Source organism: Lontra canadensis, unplaced genomic scaffold (genome assembly GCF_010015895.1).
Source record: "Lontra canadensis isolate GAN:19392208 unplaced genomic scaffold, GSC_riverotter_1.0 scaffold1, whole genome shotgun sequence".
In the NCBI taxonomy this organism is placed as follows: domain Eukaryota; kingdom Metazoa; phylum Chordata; class Mammalia; order Carnivora; family Mustelidae; genus Lontra; species Lontra canadensis.
In genome coordinates, this window is record NW_022630995.1 from 69,350,617 (window position 1) to 69,372,445 (window position 21,829).

Genomic DNA, 21,829 nt, shown 5'->3' on the forward strand with positions numbered 1-21,829 from the left:
CACATTTATTAGTGTGTGTGTATATATATAATATATAGGTTATATTACAGATTATATATATAAAATATGTATGTGTGTGTGTGTGTTCATATACACACATATGAATTTGTTCCTTTTTTCTGGGTTTTCTGGAATTGGTTTGTAATCTGGTTATATGTGAAAACATTAATGACCCTGTTTCCTGTATTGAATAGGACACTGGTAGCCTGAGCATATATAGCCAAACATTTATTCAAATTATCACCATAATTACATGTAGTTAAGAGCTTATAGAAGGTAAGATGGCCAATTATTTGCTGCTACATTACATTTTGGTGAAAATAAAGAGTATGATGGGGATTGGTTGGTTGACTTTAAATGAGCCAAAGAACTTGAAGAAAAAAATAAGGAGCTCAGTGCTTTAAATTCATAGTTCACATAAGGGACCTGAAAATTCCTATTTGTCCTAAAAGAAATGTTTATCTCCTATAGCCCAACCCCTATAGAAATCTTGGGGCACCTGGGTGGCTCAGTGGGTTAAAGCCGCTGCCTTTGGCTCAGGTCATGATCCCAGGGTCCTGGGATAGAGCCCCAGGTCAAGCTTTCTGCTCAGCGGGGAGCATGCTTCCCCCTCTCTCTGCCTGCCTCTCTGTCTACTTGTCATCTCTGTCTGTCAGATAAATAAATAAAATATTTAAAAAAAAAAAGAAATCTTAATCTAGGGCCAAGTTTTCAAAAAACAAAATTCAAAGTCTAATCTGTGCTTGGCTAACTTACGACACAAGCTGATTTCTGGTGTTATATGGTCCCTTGTTAAAGTTAGAGCATTATTTGGGAAGGAAAGAATCGGGATGGGAACTACAGGCAGATTGTAGTGAAGTTGCATAACTTGAAACTTAAAAGCCTAGCGGATTTTTTCTCTGCTTCAGAAGCAGCCTTTTCATTCCTGGTCTCAGAAGGTTTTTCTCTCCTTGACTGAAGAAACAGTAAAGGCCACCAGCTGAGGCAGACATCTTGCACGGGACCACTGGTATTCCTCATAAATGACTCTCATCACCTCTCTGCACTTCTGCAACATATAACTAGACTCATGCCTCAGAAGATCTCAAAGAATGAGAGAATTCAAAGTTGACTCATTCAGAGATGTGATACACACCAAAAGAATTACATGATTTTGCCAATTATACTGATAGAAGCCTGAGGAATATGTATGGTCATGTATCTTAAGACTGTGAAATCAGGGTGAGAGGAATACAAAGACGGATGAGGCTGAATTGATTAATGTCTCACTAGGCAAAGATTCCATATTTACTTACTTGGACTGTGCAGATGATGAATGGATCTTAGACAGTGACAGTGAATTATCACAAATGTTATCGAGCAACTGCAAGTGCTGTTCCAAATGCAATTTCATTGCTGGATCAAATCAACGCATTCCCTCGTACCTGCTATGCAGCAATCACTCTGATAAATGCTGTTTTTTGTATACCTGTCAGTAAAGACCAGGAGAAATAGTTTGTTTTCAGCTGGCATGACCAGCAATATATTTTAAACAGTCTTATCTCAGAGCTATATCAATGCTCAGCACAGTGTCATGATCTAGTCCACAGAGAACCTGATTGCCTTCATTCCACTGGAACCGTGCTGGCCCATTACACTGAGGAAACGTTGCTGCCTGAACCTGCTTAGCAGGACGTAGTGACTGCTCTGTACACATTAGTAAGACATCTAACATGCCAGGGAGTGGGAAATAAATCCCAAAGAGCTCAGGAGTCATCCACTTCAGCGAAATTCCTTCAGGATGAATAACAAGTTGCTGCTTCTGCCCCTCCCACTACTAAGAAAAAAAGGCACAATAACTAGTGGACCCCTTTGGGGTTTTGGAAGCCACATATATTTCATTTGGGCAAGCTACTCTGACCATTTACAGAGGGACCTGAAAGCTCCCACTTTTGAATGGGGCCCTGAATAACAGACAGCTCTACAACTGCCATAAAAGCCGTTTCACCACTTGAGTTACATACTTAACAGATTTGATGATGCTTGAAGTGTCAGTAGTGGATAAGGATGCTATATGGAGCCTTTGACAGACGCATAAGTAAATACAGCACAGATCTTTACTAATTAAAGCAACACCACACTATTCTTTGCATATAATTATTCTCCTTTTGAGAAACAGATCTTTGGCTTGTGATTGGGTTTTAACAGAAACTAACCATGGGCCACCAAGTTACCATGTGGTCTGAACTGCTAATCATGACCTGGGTGTTCCAAGATTTAAAGTTGAGCATGCACTCCATTATCATAAGTGATATAGTTGAAACTGGGCTAAAGCAGGCCCAGAAGCCACAAGTAAGTCCCATAGGCCTCATGCTTACTATTTGCAGTTTCTCTCAACACACACCTATGGTTCATGAAGTTTTTTACGATCACCTGACTATAGAAGAAGAAAATTCAGGCTTGGTTTATATATAGATTGTTCTGCACAATATATAGCCATCAGCCAAAAGAGGACAGCTATAACCTTATAGTCCCATTCTGGAACAGCTCTGTAGAAATGTGGTACAGGGAAAACCACCTCCAGTAGGCAGAATTTTGAGCAGTAAACCATTAACTCATTTTGCCTCGAGGAGCCAAACCATAGGCTATGTGACTACTGGTTTGGCAGAAATGTCATGGACCTGGAAGAAACAACTGGAAAATTGGTGACAAGAAGTTCTAAGAGCTATGTGGCTAGTTCCGTATGAATGGGCACAGAATGTGAAGATATTTGTCTCTTGTATGATGGCTCACCAAAGGCTGACCTCAACAGATGAGAATTTCAATAATCAGGTGAATTGGATGACCACTCTCTGTGGGTAACATTGGTTTCCTTCTGCAGCCCCTTTATCATTGTCTAGTGGGTTTGTAAACAAAGCAACCATGACAGCAGAAGTCGAGGTTATGCATAGGCTCAGCAACCTGGATTCTGTTAAATTTGGAAAATTGGCATACTGCAAATTTGCCATTTACAGAGTAAAATTTGGCAAATTAGCTTCTGGAAACTTGCTTTTGGCAAACTTGTATTTAGCTAATGGACCCACAGCTAATAAAATGTGATTCACAAAAGCTACAGAGAATATCAAATGTGTTATTTATCATCTGAAAGTCATAGCTATTAAATTGATTTGACTTACAAGCTTTACACCTCAAAGTCAAGGTTTGGCAAAATAAAAATTCCCAGAACTTAACCTAAAATTATTTGTCTATCATTTGCCATTGAGGGAAAATATACACATTCAGTTGTTAAAATAATTAGAAAAGCCAAGTTTGAGACTGTGATAGTATATGCATTTGAGTTTTTCTGGGGGTGGAGTTCCGATTTGGGATCAAGAAAAGTTCTGTTTCACCATCCACAATCTCTTTTATTGGTTTTCCATATACCTATAACACAGGGAAATTTTCACAACTCAAATTATCTGTACATCCAGTAGGGAACTTTATTTTTATTTCATATAATAAAATGTCTCCTACTGATAAAGATTAATTGTGAAGGAGTTCATTACTCTCAAGGGAATGAGTTCTGACCCAAAATAACAAAGCCTCTTACTCGCCTACCAAGATGAGAGAATTTCTGCTCCAACATTTCTGGCCATAATGTATATGGGTTCTCAGTTCCCTAGTCAAGATAAAATAGTGCTTCCAGGAGGAGGGAATCAGACCCAGCACCTATCAAGAGTATTGTGAAGGAAAAGGAGCATTGCCTTGGAAATATTTCTGTCATGTAACTATCAAAAAAATGTCAGCGGTATAAAATCTTGAGAGAAGTCCCTTTTGTATTTAGTTGAAGATACCTCTTTTCTTATCATAGTAATTCATTTACCTGTGGCATTAAATGGTAACTTCTCTTCCTAAAGGGACATTTCATTGTTATTTTCTTTAAAAAATTGCCTTTGCCTCCTCCAGGTTTTCTAAATTAAGTAATCATCTGCTTTTGAATCTTCCAGGGGAAATCCAAAGCTTAAATAAGCAGGCTTCCTTGGGTTTCAGAGCATGTTAGAACAAAGGGTATTATATTTGCTGGATGCCGTTATAACAGTTATTTGTGAAAATTCATGTGTGACTTATAAACAATTTCTAGAATTCCCCTTCCAGTTAAAAAAGGAAATTTGGAAAGAAGCATGAGTAATAACTGTGATAGTCCAACTTTTCTCATTTATGTAGGGCTGATGACTATTTTTCACTACTTGGCCAGCTAGACATAGGGCTTCCTAGTTTTAAGTTCACATTCAGTAATGATGAATGTTTTCTACGATATATACTCTCAAGTTTTCTCTGGTTTTCCCTCATGAGAAGTACCAAAAATTTGTAAAAGAACTGGACAGAATTAGTCAAGTATGATAGATTTTTTTTTTAATGATTACAAATTCTTCCCTTTCCTGGATTCACAGCTTTTTTAATGAAACTTGTTTGCAATGTGATGCCCTAGCAAAAAAATGCTGCAGATTCTTCTAGAATGAAGGGTCTATTTCTTCATTGTTTGCATATGAATTGATCATGTGACTAACTTTGACCAACAGGACACCAGTGAACAGAACACCAGTGACACAAATATCTATATATTTTTTATATCTATAAAAAAGTGTTTGCACATTCTGGCTTCTCTTCCCAAAGTGCTCTTAAAATCCATCTGTCACTGTGTGAACAAGCTGAGGTTAGCCAGCTGAGGAATGATGGATGCATGGAAGGAGTTCCTCCCTATAGTTGAAGCTGAGGTCCCAGACATGTGAGAGAATTTAGCCAAGGAGAGAACCTGACCCTGATCATAAGGACTTCGTAGCAAGCCTAAGCAAACTGCCAACATGCAGAATCATGAATTAAGTAAATGTTTTGTTTTGTTTTTTTTAAGCCACTATGTTATGGTGTTCACTACACAACAAAAGTTAACTTATACTGCAAACCACTAGTTGTCTCAGTTAGTTAGAACATTATGTTTATAAAGCTAGAGCCAGAGTCCAGAATTTCTAACGAGCCAACCTTCTGAACAACATGGTCTGTGACCTTAAATAAAATGGCAGGCCATGAGACTCCTGGGTAAGCTCAGTCAGTTAAGGGTCCTGGGATCGAGTCCCACATTGGACTACTTGCTCAGCAGGGAACCTGCTTCTCCCTCTGCCTTCCACTCCTCCTGCTTACGCATGCTCTCTCTCAAACTCTGTCTCTGGAAAACAAACAAACGAGTAAATAAATAAAATCCTAAAAAGAAATGGTGGGTCACAGTCAGTGGCACTGTTGAATGCTACCTCTAAAAAATAAAGTAGTGACATCAGACAGACCTAAATGAAATCCTGACTCTGCTGTGCTAATTCAAGCTATTATTTCATTTCTCTCTCTATGTTCAGATTCTTCACCTAGCCAATAGGGATGTGTGGGTGATAACACCTACCTCATAGGCATGTTAAATGGACTAAATGAAATAATATCTATCATCTATTTGTATGGTGCCTGGTAAATGATAATGAATTAAACTGTAGGTGCACTGTCACACGATAAAACAGAAGTAAGGAGCCAAGAGGGAAAATAACATATACCATAAGGTCCCCTTTTTAGACAACACAACTGCAAGGTTTATGCTGTGCTCCCTGGAACTAAGCGACTTGGCTCTTACGGAGAATGGTGGCCACATTAAAGTGAACTTCTCTCCGTGAGGATTTCAAAGAAATCCTTGGCTCTGTGCCCCAATCCACCCCCTTTTCTCACTTCCTCCACAGGTGTTCAGTGACTTCCTGCTATTCAGAGTCCCCCAGTCAGGCACCTGGCAAATCTATCACCACCTAAGTTGGTCCCTACCGTGTCGGACAAATTCCTGCTCTGCTCCCCGCCAGTAACCCATTTATCATTAACCCCCTGCCTCACCAATTCCTTGTTCCACCAACGAAATTAAGAAAATGAATCTATTCGAATACTTGGTAATAAAACATGGGTTACTCCAACCCCTCTCCCAGGGAGCATAGTTGTATCTTTCAAGTGTTTTCAGGACCCCATGTCTTCAGGCTGGGAAGCTGGAGGCCTCAAGCAGGCTTGTGTGGGGTGGCCTTGGGCGCTCCATCTTTGGATATTCCATATTTTGTTTTAGGGTCAGTTTGCCATTGCTCCTGCTGCTCTAAATTCTGAGATTCAATTCAGCAAGAAAATATATGTAAAGAGTTACACTGCAGAACAACCTGTAACAAATCCTGCCAGATAAAATGTTTTTGTCTGATTTCCACTTAACTATAACAAATACATTTTATAAAGGACTTCTCTACTGAATTTGGGGATTGCTTTTAGTAATTGCTTTTGTAAAAAGACCAAAGGCCAAAATAAGTTTTGTGTTGTGGTTCCTAATTTTTCAAAACATACTGAAAAATAGATGTTTATAGAAATAAAAGCAAACAAAATATACATATATACTGTGAGTGGCAATATACCCCTTAACTCCTATTAAAGTTCCCCTTCTTGTCTGAAAGCATTTCTACTCTATTTAACATAGACCTGCATTACAGCAAGTGACAAGCTGAACAAAAGGAAATGCAAGAGACACACCATATGGAAGAGTACCAAAGCAGAGAAAGATAACCAACCTTTCCCCAGCATCCCAAGGTTATTCCACATTGGAGTCCAAATGAAATATCTATTTAGAAACAGCATGAGCAAAGAAGAAACTTGACTCAGGTGCTTTTTAACTCAGCTGGCATGGTACCTGTTTTCCCAAACCTGCCCTTTTGTTCTCCTTCAGTGGCAAAAGCCAAAGCCAGTCTCATGACCAGCTGGGCTGCACAGCTCCACAGTGCAGTGTGAGCCCAGGATAGCAGTTTGTCCTGAGGCTCCCATACTTGTCAGCCTGCCACACAAGTTGCACTATCTAGAGCTTGAGCCAAAACTCACAGTTACAACGTGAAGCCTCAAGAGAGACACTTTGAGGATGAAAATTTCTTTCCATGGAAAAGCAAGCACATTGTTAAGGCATTACAACGCATGAATTAGGTTTATGTGAATTTCTATTCATATTAATTTAAAGTACAGATGTTTGAACCCTGTGGGAATGAAACAGATTTTCAAATCTGGGCCAAAAACCCAATGCATGGAGTGAACTCAAGAGAAACAATAAGAGTACTATTGCTGTCTGAGTTCTGAATCACTTTAGGGTAGTCCTTGGGCTCCAGGGCTGAGACAGGGAAACATACAATAATGGGCCTGTGTCTTAGTCTATTTGGCCTCCTATAACAAAATATCATGGATATTTTTGGTGGCTTTAACAACTGAATTTTATTCCTCACAGTTCTAGAGGCTGGGAAGTTCCCTGATCTATGTGCAGGCCAACTCAGGTTCTGGTGAGAGTCTTCTTCCTGGCCCATAGATAGTCATCTTTCTGCTATGTCCTCACAAGACAGAAAGAAAGACTAAGAGTGAGCAAGCTCTCTGGTGTCTTCTTATAAGAGCCCTAATCCCATCATGAGGACACTACCCAAAGGCCTCCAGTCCAATATTATCATAGTGGGGGCCAGAACTTCAACAGATCGATTTGAGGAGTACACAATGCAGTACACAGAATCCTAGAACATCTTGGGCCAGAAAACAAGGATTTGCTCAAAGAAGAACAGGGATATGCCAAAAGAATATGAAAGACATATTCATTATAGTGTGGTTATATAAGAGAAAGTCCTTGCTTTTAGGGAATACTACAGAAGTCCTGACAATTTACTCTCATATGGCTCCAGTTGTCAGATGTCTCTGAGGGTTAGGGCTTAGGGGGCAACATTGTCTCCATTTGAGAACTGCTGGAATAATCCAACTGGAATAGATATTACCTGGGCTCCACTTACATGTCCTTGAACCTCTGCTATAAAACCACCAGTAAAATACCAACTTTGCAGGAAGTCATTTAATAGTCAATATAAAGACAGATGTAGCAGAAAAATCCTCTAATATCACCCAACTGTTAATTTCTTCTCCTTGATACATATAATAGCAAACCTTGGGGATGTGGTATCCAGTCAGTTTACATAAGAAGAAGGATCTGTCTTTTTCTTATTTTTTGACAGCACCTATCAGGACAATTGTGCTCACAGCAGAACATCTGGCTCAGTTAGACTTCCACTATGACTTTTTCAAATACTCCTCCTAAAGTATTTTCATAGGATAAACACATTAGTTTTAGCTTTATTTCTGATATTTTTCAGTGTAACATTTTGTTGTTGTTCCATTAGAGATTACATTCTTTGTATGTTTTCTGCATGCTTACCTATCCATTCGTATTTCATCAACTGGAAGTGTTAAAAATTGGATGACACGCTGAAATGCTTACCAGTGCCTTTCCTTCCCTAGCTCTATGATTACCCACGAGAGAGCCATAATGGATAACGAAATTTTAAAAGGTCAAATATTTTTCTGATAAAAAGCAACAGAAATTATATTTTCTCTGAAGCTAAACATGTTTGAACCCAAGGATGAAGCTGTATGGGAAATGCTGATCAGATGCAGTGGATTAAAAGAAATACTATAGGGGCACCTGGGTGTCTCAATGGGTTAGGCCTCTGCCTTCGGCTCAGGTCATGATCTCAGGGTCCTGGGATTGATCCCCACATTGGGCTCTCTGCTCAGCAGAGAGCCTGCTTCCCCCACCCCTCTGCCTGCTGCTCTGCCTACTTGTGCTCTCTCTCAGTCAAATGGAAGGAAGGAAAGAAGGAAGGAAGGAAGGAATGAAGGAAGGAAGGAAGGAAGGAAGGGAGGAAAGGGGGAATACCATAGTCCTGTACCTTCGCAGAAGGGTTAGGTGGGTCCTTTTAAATCAATAGTCCCAGCTGAATCAGAACCTGAATCTCTAACAGCCAAGCAGTATGCCAGGAACAATTTATGTGATTTATCTGATCAGGCCATTTATCTGATCATGCTGTTTTCTCCTTTTCCTGGAATGGGAAAATACCATTCCAGCCAGAGTCACCTGTCATAATGGATACCAGGGATTTCACTCTTCATTTACTCATCTAATAGTTATCTACCCAACAACACACCCCTTTGCCCAACATTGTGCTAGGTGCTACAAAGAAGTCTGAGCTTGAGTGTTCACATTTTAGTGCGCTTAATCGAAAAAGCTAAGCACCCCCCACCCCAAACCCCAGTGCTTATGGCAAGTATCTAGGACTACAAAGCAATAATAACAGCAACAACAATAAAAAATGTTTGGACATAGTTTGGATAAAGGAAAGAGATTAAGAAAGAAGATGTACTTGGTTGGACAAAAGTTTAAGTGTCATAAGAATAAGCTCTTTGTTATATGCTGAATTCTTGTGTTCCCCCAAAATTCATATATTGAAGCCCTAAACTCTAGTGAGATAGTGGAGCCTTTGGCAAATAATTAGGTTTATATTAGATCATGAGGGGGAACATCATGATGGGATTAGTGTCCTTATAAGAAAAAAATACATATCTATCCATCTTTCTCTATCTTTATCTCCATCTCTATCTTTCTTCGTCTCTCCATGGGCATGCACCAAGGAGGGGCTATTTGGACATGCAGCAAAAGGGCAGCAGTCTACAAGCCAAGAAATGGGTCTTCACCAGGAGCCAAATGTGTTGGTACCTTGATCTTGGATGTGAGAAATAAATGTTTGCTGTTAAAATCACTCAGTCCACTGTATTCTGTTATAGCAACCAAGCTCACTAAGATACTTTCCCTCCAAAGTGTCAAAATTCTATGTATCTTCTGTTCTTGTCACTGTGACTCTTGTAGCATTACATATGTCTTCTGTACTCTTGTAGAATAAGAAAAGCCATCTGGCTACCTTTATTCTCATATTAACATTACCAGCTTTAAAATCAAGTGACCTTTCCTTGGATCACAATGTGGAATAACATGGTACTAACAGTTTATAATCCCCCATAAACAAAGCTAATGAAGTTAGGGTTGGTCTCTTAATTTTATTTGCCTTTTCATTTTCTCAACATCAAGGAAAAGAAAATTAGATCAAAATTAATGTTTAGGCTCAAGAGACATTGGTCTTCATGCCTACTCTCTTTATTACTCCAAATGTAATTAAGTATGTTGACTTCAATAAATGTACCTTCTGTTACGCATGCATTGATTTCAACAGTAATGAGTTTGCATTCATTATAATTTATTTTAGCCAGATAATTAATACCACTCTCGTTTATTTCTTCAATCATGAAAAAGAAGGAGCATTTGCTTATTTGTTTGCACATGTTGATGATTCAATGGTCTATTGTATGTGGCTAAATTGTAGCATAAAATAAGGTACAGGCTAAATGGGAGCTTCAAATCTTCCATCATTGATCTACTGCTCAGGCCCAAGAGCATAGACAGCATTTCTCATGAAGACCCAGGTATATCCATTTTCATTCTAACCAATGTAATTAATGGGATTCTTAAAACATTAAGTCACTAGGTAGGCATCTTAAGAAGAATTAGTCATATTTTAAATGCTTAAGATGCACCTTGAATTACGATCTTGTTTCTTAATTTTATTTTGCCATTTGGAAATCCAGTTTTTATCAAAATTATAATTTATTATATGATTCTCAAATCTCCCCCATCCTTAAGTATTTATCCTATTTTATTCCTTCTGGTGTTTTTGCCCCTTTCACTTTTCACAAATAAACACTTGCCTCCCTTACTGGATTACTTCTCTGTTGGATCTTGATAAGTTATGATATAAAAGAAAGAAAATCCAAGGGACAAACTTCACTTTTCAATTATTTACCTTCTCTCTTTCCCTTTCTTTCATGGTATATTAGTCAGGATTCCCTAGAAAAAAATAATAGATCAATAGATAGCACACATATATAATTCACATATAATGACATAAAATATGACATATAAAATATCATACATATTTTATTACATATATAACATATATATAATTATGCAGCAATACACTTATTTGCCCAACATTGTGCTAGGTGCCGTCAAGAGATCTATGGTAAAAAAAAAAAAAAAAAAAAAAAAAAAAAAGGCTCATGTGATTATGGAGGCTAAAGGGCCCCAAGATCTGTAATTAGGAAGCTGGAGACCCAAGAGAGCCAATGTATAGTTCTAGTCCAAGTTTGAAGGCCTGAGAACCCAAGGCATAATTTCTAGTCTAAAACTCAGCAGCCCTGAGATTCAACAAGACTTGAAATTTCAAGGCTGGAAAAGATCAATGTCCAAGTTCAAGTGTTGATGAAGGAGGAGTTCCCTCTTATTCAGCTCTACTCAATTCTATCTAGAACTTTAACTGATTGAGCGGCAACAAAAACAAAAATAACAAGTGAGACCACATCAAAGAAAAAAGCTTCTATACACCAAAAGAACCACTGACAAAATAAAAAGACAACCTATGAAACTGAAGAAAATATCTGCACATCATACATCCCATAAGAGGTTAATATCCCTCATATTACAGAGGAAAATCTGCTTTACTTAGTCTATCAATTCAAATGCTAATTTCATCCAGAAACACCCTAAAGACAATACAGAATAATGTTTCGCCAAATGTCTAGGTATCCCCGGCCCAGTCAGATTGAGATAGAACATTAACCTTCACATTTGGATTCTTTCTCACAAAAATACGTAGCAACATCATTTTGATAGACTTACACTAAGCATCTTTAGAAACTCATACAAATAATGAAAGGGGACCTTTTCTGAATATCTACATTTGAGTGACTTTTGCCAATAATAGCTTTTTCCAGATCATCAACATCTACAATCAGAAAAATGTTCTAAAATTGCCTAGTCCAAAAGAATAGCCACTAGTCACACACGGCAGCTACTAAGCCATTGTAACTGGCCAGTACAACTGAGGGAGTGAAATTTTTATTTTATTTTTTTAAATAGTCACTTGTGTCTAGGGGATATCATATTAGACATCATAACTCTAGAAGATACAATATTACTTTAAAGGAGTTAAATTCTCAAATATTTAATACTCAGATGGGTGAATACTTCCTGCTGACTTTTCTATATAGGAAGAAAAATATCAAGGGAAATTTGAATGATGGATTTCGTAATGGTTTATACCTTGAGCTTAGGTTTGGGCTTCAGAGTATTGACTTTTTTTTTTTTTAACAGTTATTTATTAGGGTGGCTGTGTGGTTCAGTCAGCTGAGCGTCTACCTTCAGCTCAGGTCTTGATCCCAGAGTCATGGGATTGAGTCCCACATTGTGCCCTCTGCTCAGTGGGAAGTCTGCTTTTCCCTTTTACTCTGTGTCTGTTCTCTCACTCTCTCAAATAAATAAATTAAGATTTATTTATTTGAGGGGGAGGGGCAGAGAGAGAGAGAGAATCTCAAGCAGACTCCCTGTTGAGCAGGGAGCCCAGTTCAGGGCTTGATCTCATGACCCTGAGCCAAACTCAAGAGTTCGATGCTTAACTGAGTGAGCCACCTAGGTTTCTCCATAATATACAATTCTTGAGGGTTTCTACAAAAATGTGATAATTCTTGGAATGCTGATAGAGGCTTTAACAAATTTCCAATATAAAACAAATAGACTAATGGCACTACATAAGGCCAAAGAAGAACAACCATGCTGCCATCAGACCTTCAATTCAAAGTCATTCCTGTTTAGGAACAAAAGGGAGACAACCACTACTACATGCTTTTCCCACTACCTGAAAACCAGCATGACTATCATCTTTGTTATAAAGTTCTGTCAATATTAACTAGAAATTTATTCTCTCACATGCTTAAGTAATACGCAAATAAATTTTCAGGAAACACCAATTTTGACCTAGGGCCAGAATTCTCTATTAAAAATCATGCAAGCTAGGTGTTTCTTGGTAGAATCCATTTTCTTGACTTTTTTTTGTTTTTAAAGATCTAAATAATTTTTCTTTAGAAAATTTTCAGAGTCATGACAATAGTCCTCTATTTAAATGATTCTCTAAACATTTTATGTAATTTTTCACTATCAAACATAAAAAGAAAATAAAAATTCTGCTCTTGGCCAAGGCAAATTCAACTGCCAGATCTAGAGATTGGAATGTTCATTTTAGTCACAGTCTGATGCTTCACAAGAACAGTATGATACTCACATAGAACAAATGTCTTTGTTTGTTTTAGCAAAAAGCTCATCTTTTGCCTAAGAATCAGAGATAATGCTACTACTAAAGTTTTTGTAGAGACACCAGCATGTGCCAGAATGCTATGAATCAAGCTATGGAGTAAACATGTGTACACTTATGCAATTTCAATAGTAACTACTGTCTGCTCTGTAGGCTCTACATTTTTATCCTGTAGTTTTATCCCACTCTTGGAAAAACTATCATTTATTTTTCTCTACTTGATACCTAGTCCACATTAGTTTCAGAATTACGTTTCAGACTGGGCCAGGGTTTCTCGATCTCAGCCTTATTCATTTTTTGGACTGGATAATTCTAATTGTGAGGCGCTGTCTTGTGTGTTGCAGGATACTTAGCAGCATCCCTTCTTTTGCCCACTACATGCCACTAGCACCCCTACCCAAAAGTTCTGATATCCAAAAATGGCTCCAGATATCTTTACCAAAAAGTCCCCTAGGAGGCAAAATCTTTCCAGTTGAGAGTCACAGTCTAGGCCCACTAGACAAACCCAGGTACAAATACCTTGCCCAGAAGGCCTGAGAAAGAGGTCTCCAGTGATATCTAGTCTGTCAACTGAGATCTTTGTGGTATACTTAAACGTATATATATATTATAGTTGGAGATTTAGCTACTGCGAACCTTGAGTATTCTTTTAGGAAGAAGATCTATAATATTTAGGAAATGCTCTAACTTTACCATAGTTCACCCTCTTTTGGCCTATGCAAAGTTTTATATATTTCTGATACACTTTGTAAATTTCTCATACACTTGAGCTTCATTCCAAATGCTAAAACATTCCAGTGGGCATGCAGTTCTCTCTTTTTCTTGGCTTAATACTACTTTCATTTTCTTATATTTATTTGTTTTTACTTTTTTTAATTGTGTTAAGTTACTGAGAAGAGTTTGGTCAACCATTTCCATTTCTTAAGGACTGAAGTAAAATATTCTATCAACATGGGCTGGAAAAAACTCTTACATAAGGAGAAAATCTTCATTAATTTATTTGGATTTTCTCTTCAGTTGTTTCAAGTAATTTAGGTATTCATGTCCTCTCTTCACAAACTTGAATCACTTTTATGAACCAAGCTTCTCGAGAATTTGTGGTCAAAATAAACTTTTTACATGATCTGGATAAGATGTTTAAGCAAATAAATCATTAATCAGTTTCCACTATTCATACATTTTGAATTTCTTGGCTACAACATCTAGAGATTGCAGCAGAATATAACATCACTGATGGAACAAAGGGTTTTGGAAAACGTGTCTCAAAAGTGCTAAAACAAGCAAGCCAGCGATGCAGTTTCCTCCTCTGCCTCTTCCTTCCCCCTTCTCAAAAGGTAACCTTAGAAGAAGATAGGCCAATTGGCCTTATAGGCCAATAATTCAGATCATACCGAAAAAGTTTTCAGAAAGAAGTGACTGACACTCTTTGCTGGAGGTTATGACCCTGGAAGTTCATTAGCATTGAAAAGTGCAATAAACCTAAACAAAAGCTAGATGCATGTAAAACACCAAAATTTAAGTATCATTCTATTTGCTTTCTTCCAACTGCATAAAAGGACAAATCCAAATCAGCATTTTTCTTTGTACTTTTGGGAGATTCCTTTGAATTTCCTTGAACTAACTGGATTCTAGTAACAGGCTATAGCCATAAACATCACTGAAGGAACAAAGGGTTTTGGAAAACGTGTCTATAGCCATAAAGCAATTGGTAATTAGAAAAAGAATTCCATTTAAAAAGTAAAACACCCTATAATCTTTAGTTACAATCTATAAAGTCACAAATACTTTGTTTTAATTATTTTAAATCGACAGTTGGCTTTATCTCCTAAGCTGCTTTCTTTCTACCTTTACTGTTCAAATCATATTTTTAAAATTGTATTCTTTTGTTAAAATTCTATTCCATATCTTACTTTGAATCATTTTTAAGCATCTGGGAAAATGCTCTGTTCTATTTCTCTTCAATGTAAAGTGTGATGGGACATTCAGCTTTCTGTGTTTTATTTTGTTAGTGGAATTCAAAAAAGGAAGAACGTTTTTACAAAGTGAGTCAAGTCTTCTATCATAACTTAATATTTGCATGAATAAGCCCACGTTTTCTAATGCCACTTAACTCTCCCAACTTTCCATGTTCCTGCTGCTGACAATTTTACAAAACTAAAATATAAAGTATCAACTTATACAGGAAACTCACCCTATAACAAAATGTGTTTGGGTATTTATTCATATTCTATTAGAAAGTTAAATCCAAATTCTTTAATGGGTTTTATATTTCTTGCTTTTATTTAAATTTAACATCATTTCTAATTTTGAATTTGTGGCAAATGTTGGTGTGAAATAACTTTTAAAAGTTCATATTAATCAAAAGTATACAGAAAGGTGTTGCCAAAAGAAATTCAGTGTTGTATCTGAGAGAAAAGACTTCCAAATGTTGCACAAGTTGCAAATCTAGTCTGCCTTTCAACATGGGCAGGGGGATTGTGAAGGGCTTACCAGTGCACAGATTTTGATAACAGTGAGACAGACTTTCACAGGAAAGCCAGAAGCAATCTTAAAGGGCCAGCAGGTATTAGAGAACAATATGTGGTAAGCAATCATAGTATCACCAAAGAATGAGAATGTGGATTAAAAATAGAGGATCAGTATATAAATAGAGAAAAAAGAGCCTAGAAGACCAAGTATCAGAAAGCAAAGTACCAATCCAGCCATGACATTTGGGGAGATCATCCAAGTTGAAGTTAAGAGACCTGGATTCAAATGGACGCCTCCCTTTAGAAGCTATCAGACCTTGGCTAGGTTTCAGTTTTCTTGCTGACATTCTAAAGGAATCAGTGTCACAGGATAAAACAAGTGGGAGATCAGAATCAAGGTATCTAGCTTTGTCCACATACCCATTCATTTTACATGGTTCCTGTATTGTACAGGCCAATACTCACATAGTTTACAAAGACTTGCAGGCAGGAAGTCTTTGAGGAAGAAATTGGGAACACTGGCACAAAAACAATAAAGGCAAGAGTCCCAGGGTGGTAAGAGGTAAGTCTCAAAAAGGACTCTGGAAGGGAAAGCTTTAAGTCATTTGAGACTCTTCATTCTATAGTCCTAGATTTTTACAAAGCTATGGACCCTTTTAAGGTTTTAGTAATATCCTAAAAAAGCAATGAAATACCCTTGTGGTTTGAAGCCAGCTTCCATTGGCTCAGTTCTGCGAAGGATGGCTTTCCCAGAGTTTCCTGTTAGACTTATACCAGCCCTCTGCTTGAAGCACACTAACCATAGCCACCCTAAAGTACCATATAGTACTATATAAACATATATTACAGTATACCAAGTTCTTAGTATCCTCCCACTAGAGATATTCTTTCTCAGGTATTCCTACTACAGTGACTTTGCAAAAATGTTTTATTATCTGTACTCACGGTGCTAAGGCATATAGATGACATCATCTGTTCAAGGCCACACCAATCACAAACAGCAGAGACAATGTACTAACCCTGATCTATCTGATTAGCTTCTGAGAAAAAAAGAAGAAGGAAGAGAGAAAAGAGGAACAGGGAGAGCAACAGCATGAAGGAGACAGGGTTTCTTTGAGCCTTTATAGTTCTCACAGGTGCCATTACATACTTTGAAGCCGAGATGTTACTATCTATGCCTTCTGCTGGCATAAACACTTCACTTGGAGCCTGTGTCTATAAACCTAGTACAAGTCCTAATCAGGGCTTGAGACAGACCTGCTTTCTTTATTTCCAAGCTGTCTTTTAATGGGCATAGCTCTCTAAATGCTTAGGGTTGTGTTTTTTTTTTTCTGTTGTTGAGGTTTTTCTAGTTTTTGTTTTGTTTTGCTCGGCATAACAGAACAATTTAGGAGCCTGATCCAGTTAGTGATCATCTTGGCAGTAAAGTCCCTGCCCTCAGCACCAAGCTGCCAAAATAATTGGTTTTGTGCCTTTAATCATCATACCTGACAACCAAGCTCAGGCATTCCAAAATAAAAGGCAGAGAGAGATTAGCCCTCCACATGGAGAAACAGACCTTCTACCAGATATGAAACATAAATCAAATCAAATTAAGTTAGTAACTTGTTTCTCTTAGGAATGACCCTCTATCACCTCAAGAATAGGGTAGCATGACCCCCAAGATATTATGTCTTACTGTACAGAGATTACTAGATATCCCAATTATTCTGTAATTTATTTTCAATAACCCCAGGAAGCTCAAAAGGAAACTAGCTGATTACACCAGTGATGTGGACTGGATGCCACATAAATTCTTCCCCTTGCCCATCACGTAAGAAGGAAAGCAATATTTCAGGCTCATCCCTAGACTTAAATGTCTTAAATGATGTCCCAAGCTTCTTTTCCACAGAAAAGAGTGACCTCGTGCAGCACTCCCCACTGTGTCATCCGTGGATGGATGGTGGTCCACAGACTGGTCATTAAGAGTCCATGTGAAGTAAGTACAGAAATTGAAAGTAAGCACTTAGAAACTTGGATGTCAGTTTGACATTGTCACAACATCCAAATATGTGATCAGTAGATTTGTCTTTTGAAGAAAGTATACACCAATTTGTAAGTCCCAATTTGGGTACTGAGTTGCATGTGCCTTCCAGGACTGGTTAACAACAACAACAACAGAGGAAAAAAATCATCCTTCACTACAGTTTGAAAAACAGTGGCATATGCTATCCACAGGGAGACCAAAACAGGGCCTGGGACATCTCAGTAGGAGGACTATCAAATAGCAAAAGTCCATACAGGACACATTACACAGCAGGGAAACCATACAGCAACAACAAAGCCCAGTGCCCCCTAAGCCATAAACACCACCTAATATGGGGAGCCTGAAATGACCAAGAAAACACTGATGTGAGTGGGTTTACAGAATTGACCAGATTTCAGTTTTTCTGATACTAGGAATAGTAACAGCTCAGATTAAATTCAATTATAGAAAATTTGAAAAATAACACACTCATCACACTAAGTTTTGTGGCAAAAGAAAGTATGACACCTGCTTTGCTGTAACATTTCCTAACAGAACATTCCAACAGAAATTCCCTAACAGCCTGAAGTAGTTGAGATGTTTACATTTTGAAATACTGAAAAAAAAGTTTCTCAATAAGAACATAATTTTTGTGGTCTTGCTCATGTATGCATAAAAGAAAACACATATTTTGCCACTAATGGTAAACTGGGGAAGGCTGAAGGAACATTTGACAGTGAACATGTGTTATCTCATTTTGTGTTGAAAATATCATTTGACAGTTTGGATTTAAGGAACAAATACTCACTCAACTAACTCCAAGGAAAATAAGACTTCTTGAAAGGAGACCTAAGATAGGAATGAGCACATTACTAACATGCCATCAACAACTGCTGGGACTCTCAGGCCTGGACACTCGCGGTTTCCTCTATCTCTAGTGGTGTCTTTCACAACAGTCCAAACTGAGTGTCTTTCTCTGCTTCTCTTTGTGGAATCTGCCCCATCTCTACAACAGGCTTCTTCTGAGTATTCACAGTTGCTATCCATTATGACGACATGTTGCAACTTTCAACCTCAAACAACACTGCCCACTGAAACTTAGTTCAAATTCCTGAAATGAAGGATTAGATTGGCTTTCCACCCCTGCCCTGCCTTAAAGTAAACCACAAATATAACAGCACTCTGGCTAGGCTTAGACAGACTGCCCTCTGCTCAGTTAGTCTCCCTAAATGTAACCAACTTTGCTCCATTAGAATGAGGGTAAGAGGGGTGCCTGGGTGGCTCAGTGGGTTAAAGCCTCTGCCTTCGGCTCAGGTCATGACCTCAGGGTCCTGGGATCGAGCCCCACATCGGGCTCTCTGCTCAGCAGGGAGCCTGCTTCCTCCTCTCTCTCTCTCTGCCTGCCTCTCTGCCTACCTGCGATCTCTATATGTCAAAAAAATAATAATAATAATAATGACGGTAAGAATCATTAGAGGCACACAGCTGTTCCTCCATCAAGGTCAAAGGTGAGAGAGTTTTGCTCAAAAATGGACAACAGGTTTGCCAGGTATTCTGAGGCTGGGCACCTTCATTAATACCTGAGACTAAGTGCTGCCCAGGGCTCCAACTATTTTCTCTTTGCCAAGAATCTCAGACAATGCTAACAGGAAAGCCTCAGCAGCACGGAGCATGGGTGGTAAACATGCATTTTTTCATGTTACACAGAATGTCTGGACTTGCTTCTAAAGTGTTTCCACATTTTCTATTTTATATCACCATTTTTAAAGGGGTAATTATTAAAGCAATGCATATTTATTCTTTCTAAGACTGAATGCTTAGGTTGGAAAATGTCATAATCTTCACTTGACTCATTTGGCTCTTTATGCACGCAACTGTTTTGGCCCAAAGCACCTTAGATAATGACATTGCAAAGATAATAGAATAAAAATAGAACAAACAACTCAGTGTCAACTGTATGCCTTAATTCCAACTGATATTACAGAGTGACAAGTGCAATTTGAGAGTGAGCCCCTTCACTCCAAAGAATATTTTAAAGTCTAATGCAACAAAGAAAATACAAAGAGATGTTGTAACACAACATCTTGTGTTGTGTTACAACATCTCTTCTTCTATAATCTTAAAACAATTAACCTTATTTACTCAGGACCCCCCTGAGTTAGTTCATTAGTTCCCAACCTTTCTGCTCTTTCATCAGTGCAAACTCCCTTACCACCTTTCTACTTGATCCAAAACAACTCTCCTCATAAAAGAGCTTCCTTCCACTTTTCTCTCATATCTTGACCCAAGTACAGTCAGCATCACCAGCTCTTTGCCCTTGGAAAAAATGACGGAGCTACAGGGTGTTATCACACCCAGGAGAAACCACTTCTTGGGCAACCACTTCTACCCTGTATTTCCAGGTGCATCTTTGAACGGGGGGTAAATGGGGAGGAAAGAAGTTAGAAAATGAGGTTTCACTCAACTTACTGCCATTGATTGGGCCACAAAGTTTTGCTGTTACTGTTTTAGGTATTACCTAAAGTCACAGATAATGTGTCAGAAAAAGATGTCCATTTTCTTTATAAGATCTGACAGTTTATAAGTACACTGTTAGAACAGAAATAGCTTTAAATAGTTTGAGGGATAAAATAGCTATCTGAAGCTTATAAAGAGGGCTAGCAATGACAGGCACAGTTAAGGCAAGACAGTGCTCACTGGGTAACAGGGATGTCACCAATAAACATACTGGATGGCCAAGATAGCAAAGGGCACATGTTTCCTGGAGGGGTCCAATCAGGAGGAAGAACAGAGGAAAAGGGAGAGCAATGCACGTGCACTCCCACTTCCCACACTCATCATCTGGTGAATCCTTGGAGCCAAGGGAGTGAGGGTGTGAGGAGAGGCCAGAGCCATCACAGCAATGGATTCTCTCCACCCAGAAGGGATGTGAATAAATGTATCTTCCCAACACTGAAGTTTCCAAACTGTTCAGTCAAAAGAACTCAATAACTAAAAAATTCTCTCACCTGTTGTTAGTATCCTGAGGTTTGAGAATTACTTCAAACATTGCCTCTAGTAGAAAATTAGTTTCAAAATTCAAAAAAGTTTAATGATAGCAAATATCACACATGGTATACAGGTATACAGGTATACAGAACAATGAAAATTATATAATTGTCCCAAAGATATTATTTAAGTAATCTAAGAGCAAATGTTTTAATTTTAACATGCAGCTAAACAGAAATCTAAACAATATTAGGAACTCAGACTAACCATCCCTGTTTCTTTATAATTGTGGAATTTAATAACGATATCAGGGACACCTGGGTGGCTCAGTCAAGCGTCTGCCTCCACCTCAGGTCATGATCTTAGGGTTCTGGTATCAAGCACCACATCAAGCTCTCTGCTCTGTGTAGAAACTGCTTCTCCCTCTCTCTCTGCTGCTCCCCTTGCTTGTGCTCTCTGTCAAATAAATAAATAAAATCTTCAAATAATAATAATGACATCGGTTTGAAAAAGAACATAATGAGAAGGAAATTACTCATTTTAGAGCTTACATGTTCTCAAGACAAATGGTAATTAAAAAAATAAAAGGAAAGAAAATATGCATAAGGGAGTCAGGTGAGGCAAAAGTTCAATATTTTCAGTCTGCTCCAATGTATTATTAAATACAAATACAGTATCTTATCTAGTGACCTGAATGAAAAATTATCCTGACAACATAAAATTTCTACTTAGTTTTAACACAAAGGAAATGCTAGTATTAGGATATATAATTCTCAATAGATTAAAGGTTAACCCTAGGTCTACTGAAATCTATGGAATTAAACGATATTATCCTAATTGGTATGTTGCATTTCAGTGCCTTGGGATCATAAATTTAATAAAATCCTGTTAAACCTACGTGGATAAAGGACATGGAATGAAACCTAGCTGGGAAAAGAAACTCCCCTGCAGAATAATTCCTGATAACTTAGGCAGATACTTCAGCCTCAAGAAGGTGTAGGCTTAAGCAAAGAAGGAAAGTCACTGGCTAATAATGGAAATGTTCATGGGGAGTTATGAGTAGGGCCAGGTGCTCGGATCATATCAGAAAAGTATCTCTACCCTTCTTTTGCCCAATCTTTCTATATGTTACATATTTCTCATGTGTTCTTTCCCTGTGATTAGACTCATATCATCACAGCTATAAAATCAGCAGAAATAAAATGTCTCCTTTCCACTTACTTCAGCAGAAGTCCTGAAACTTGAGACTGATCTGGGCCACATGTCTCTCACAGAACCTGCACCCACAGCCAAGGAGAATGGTTGTG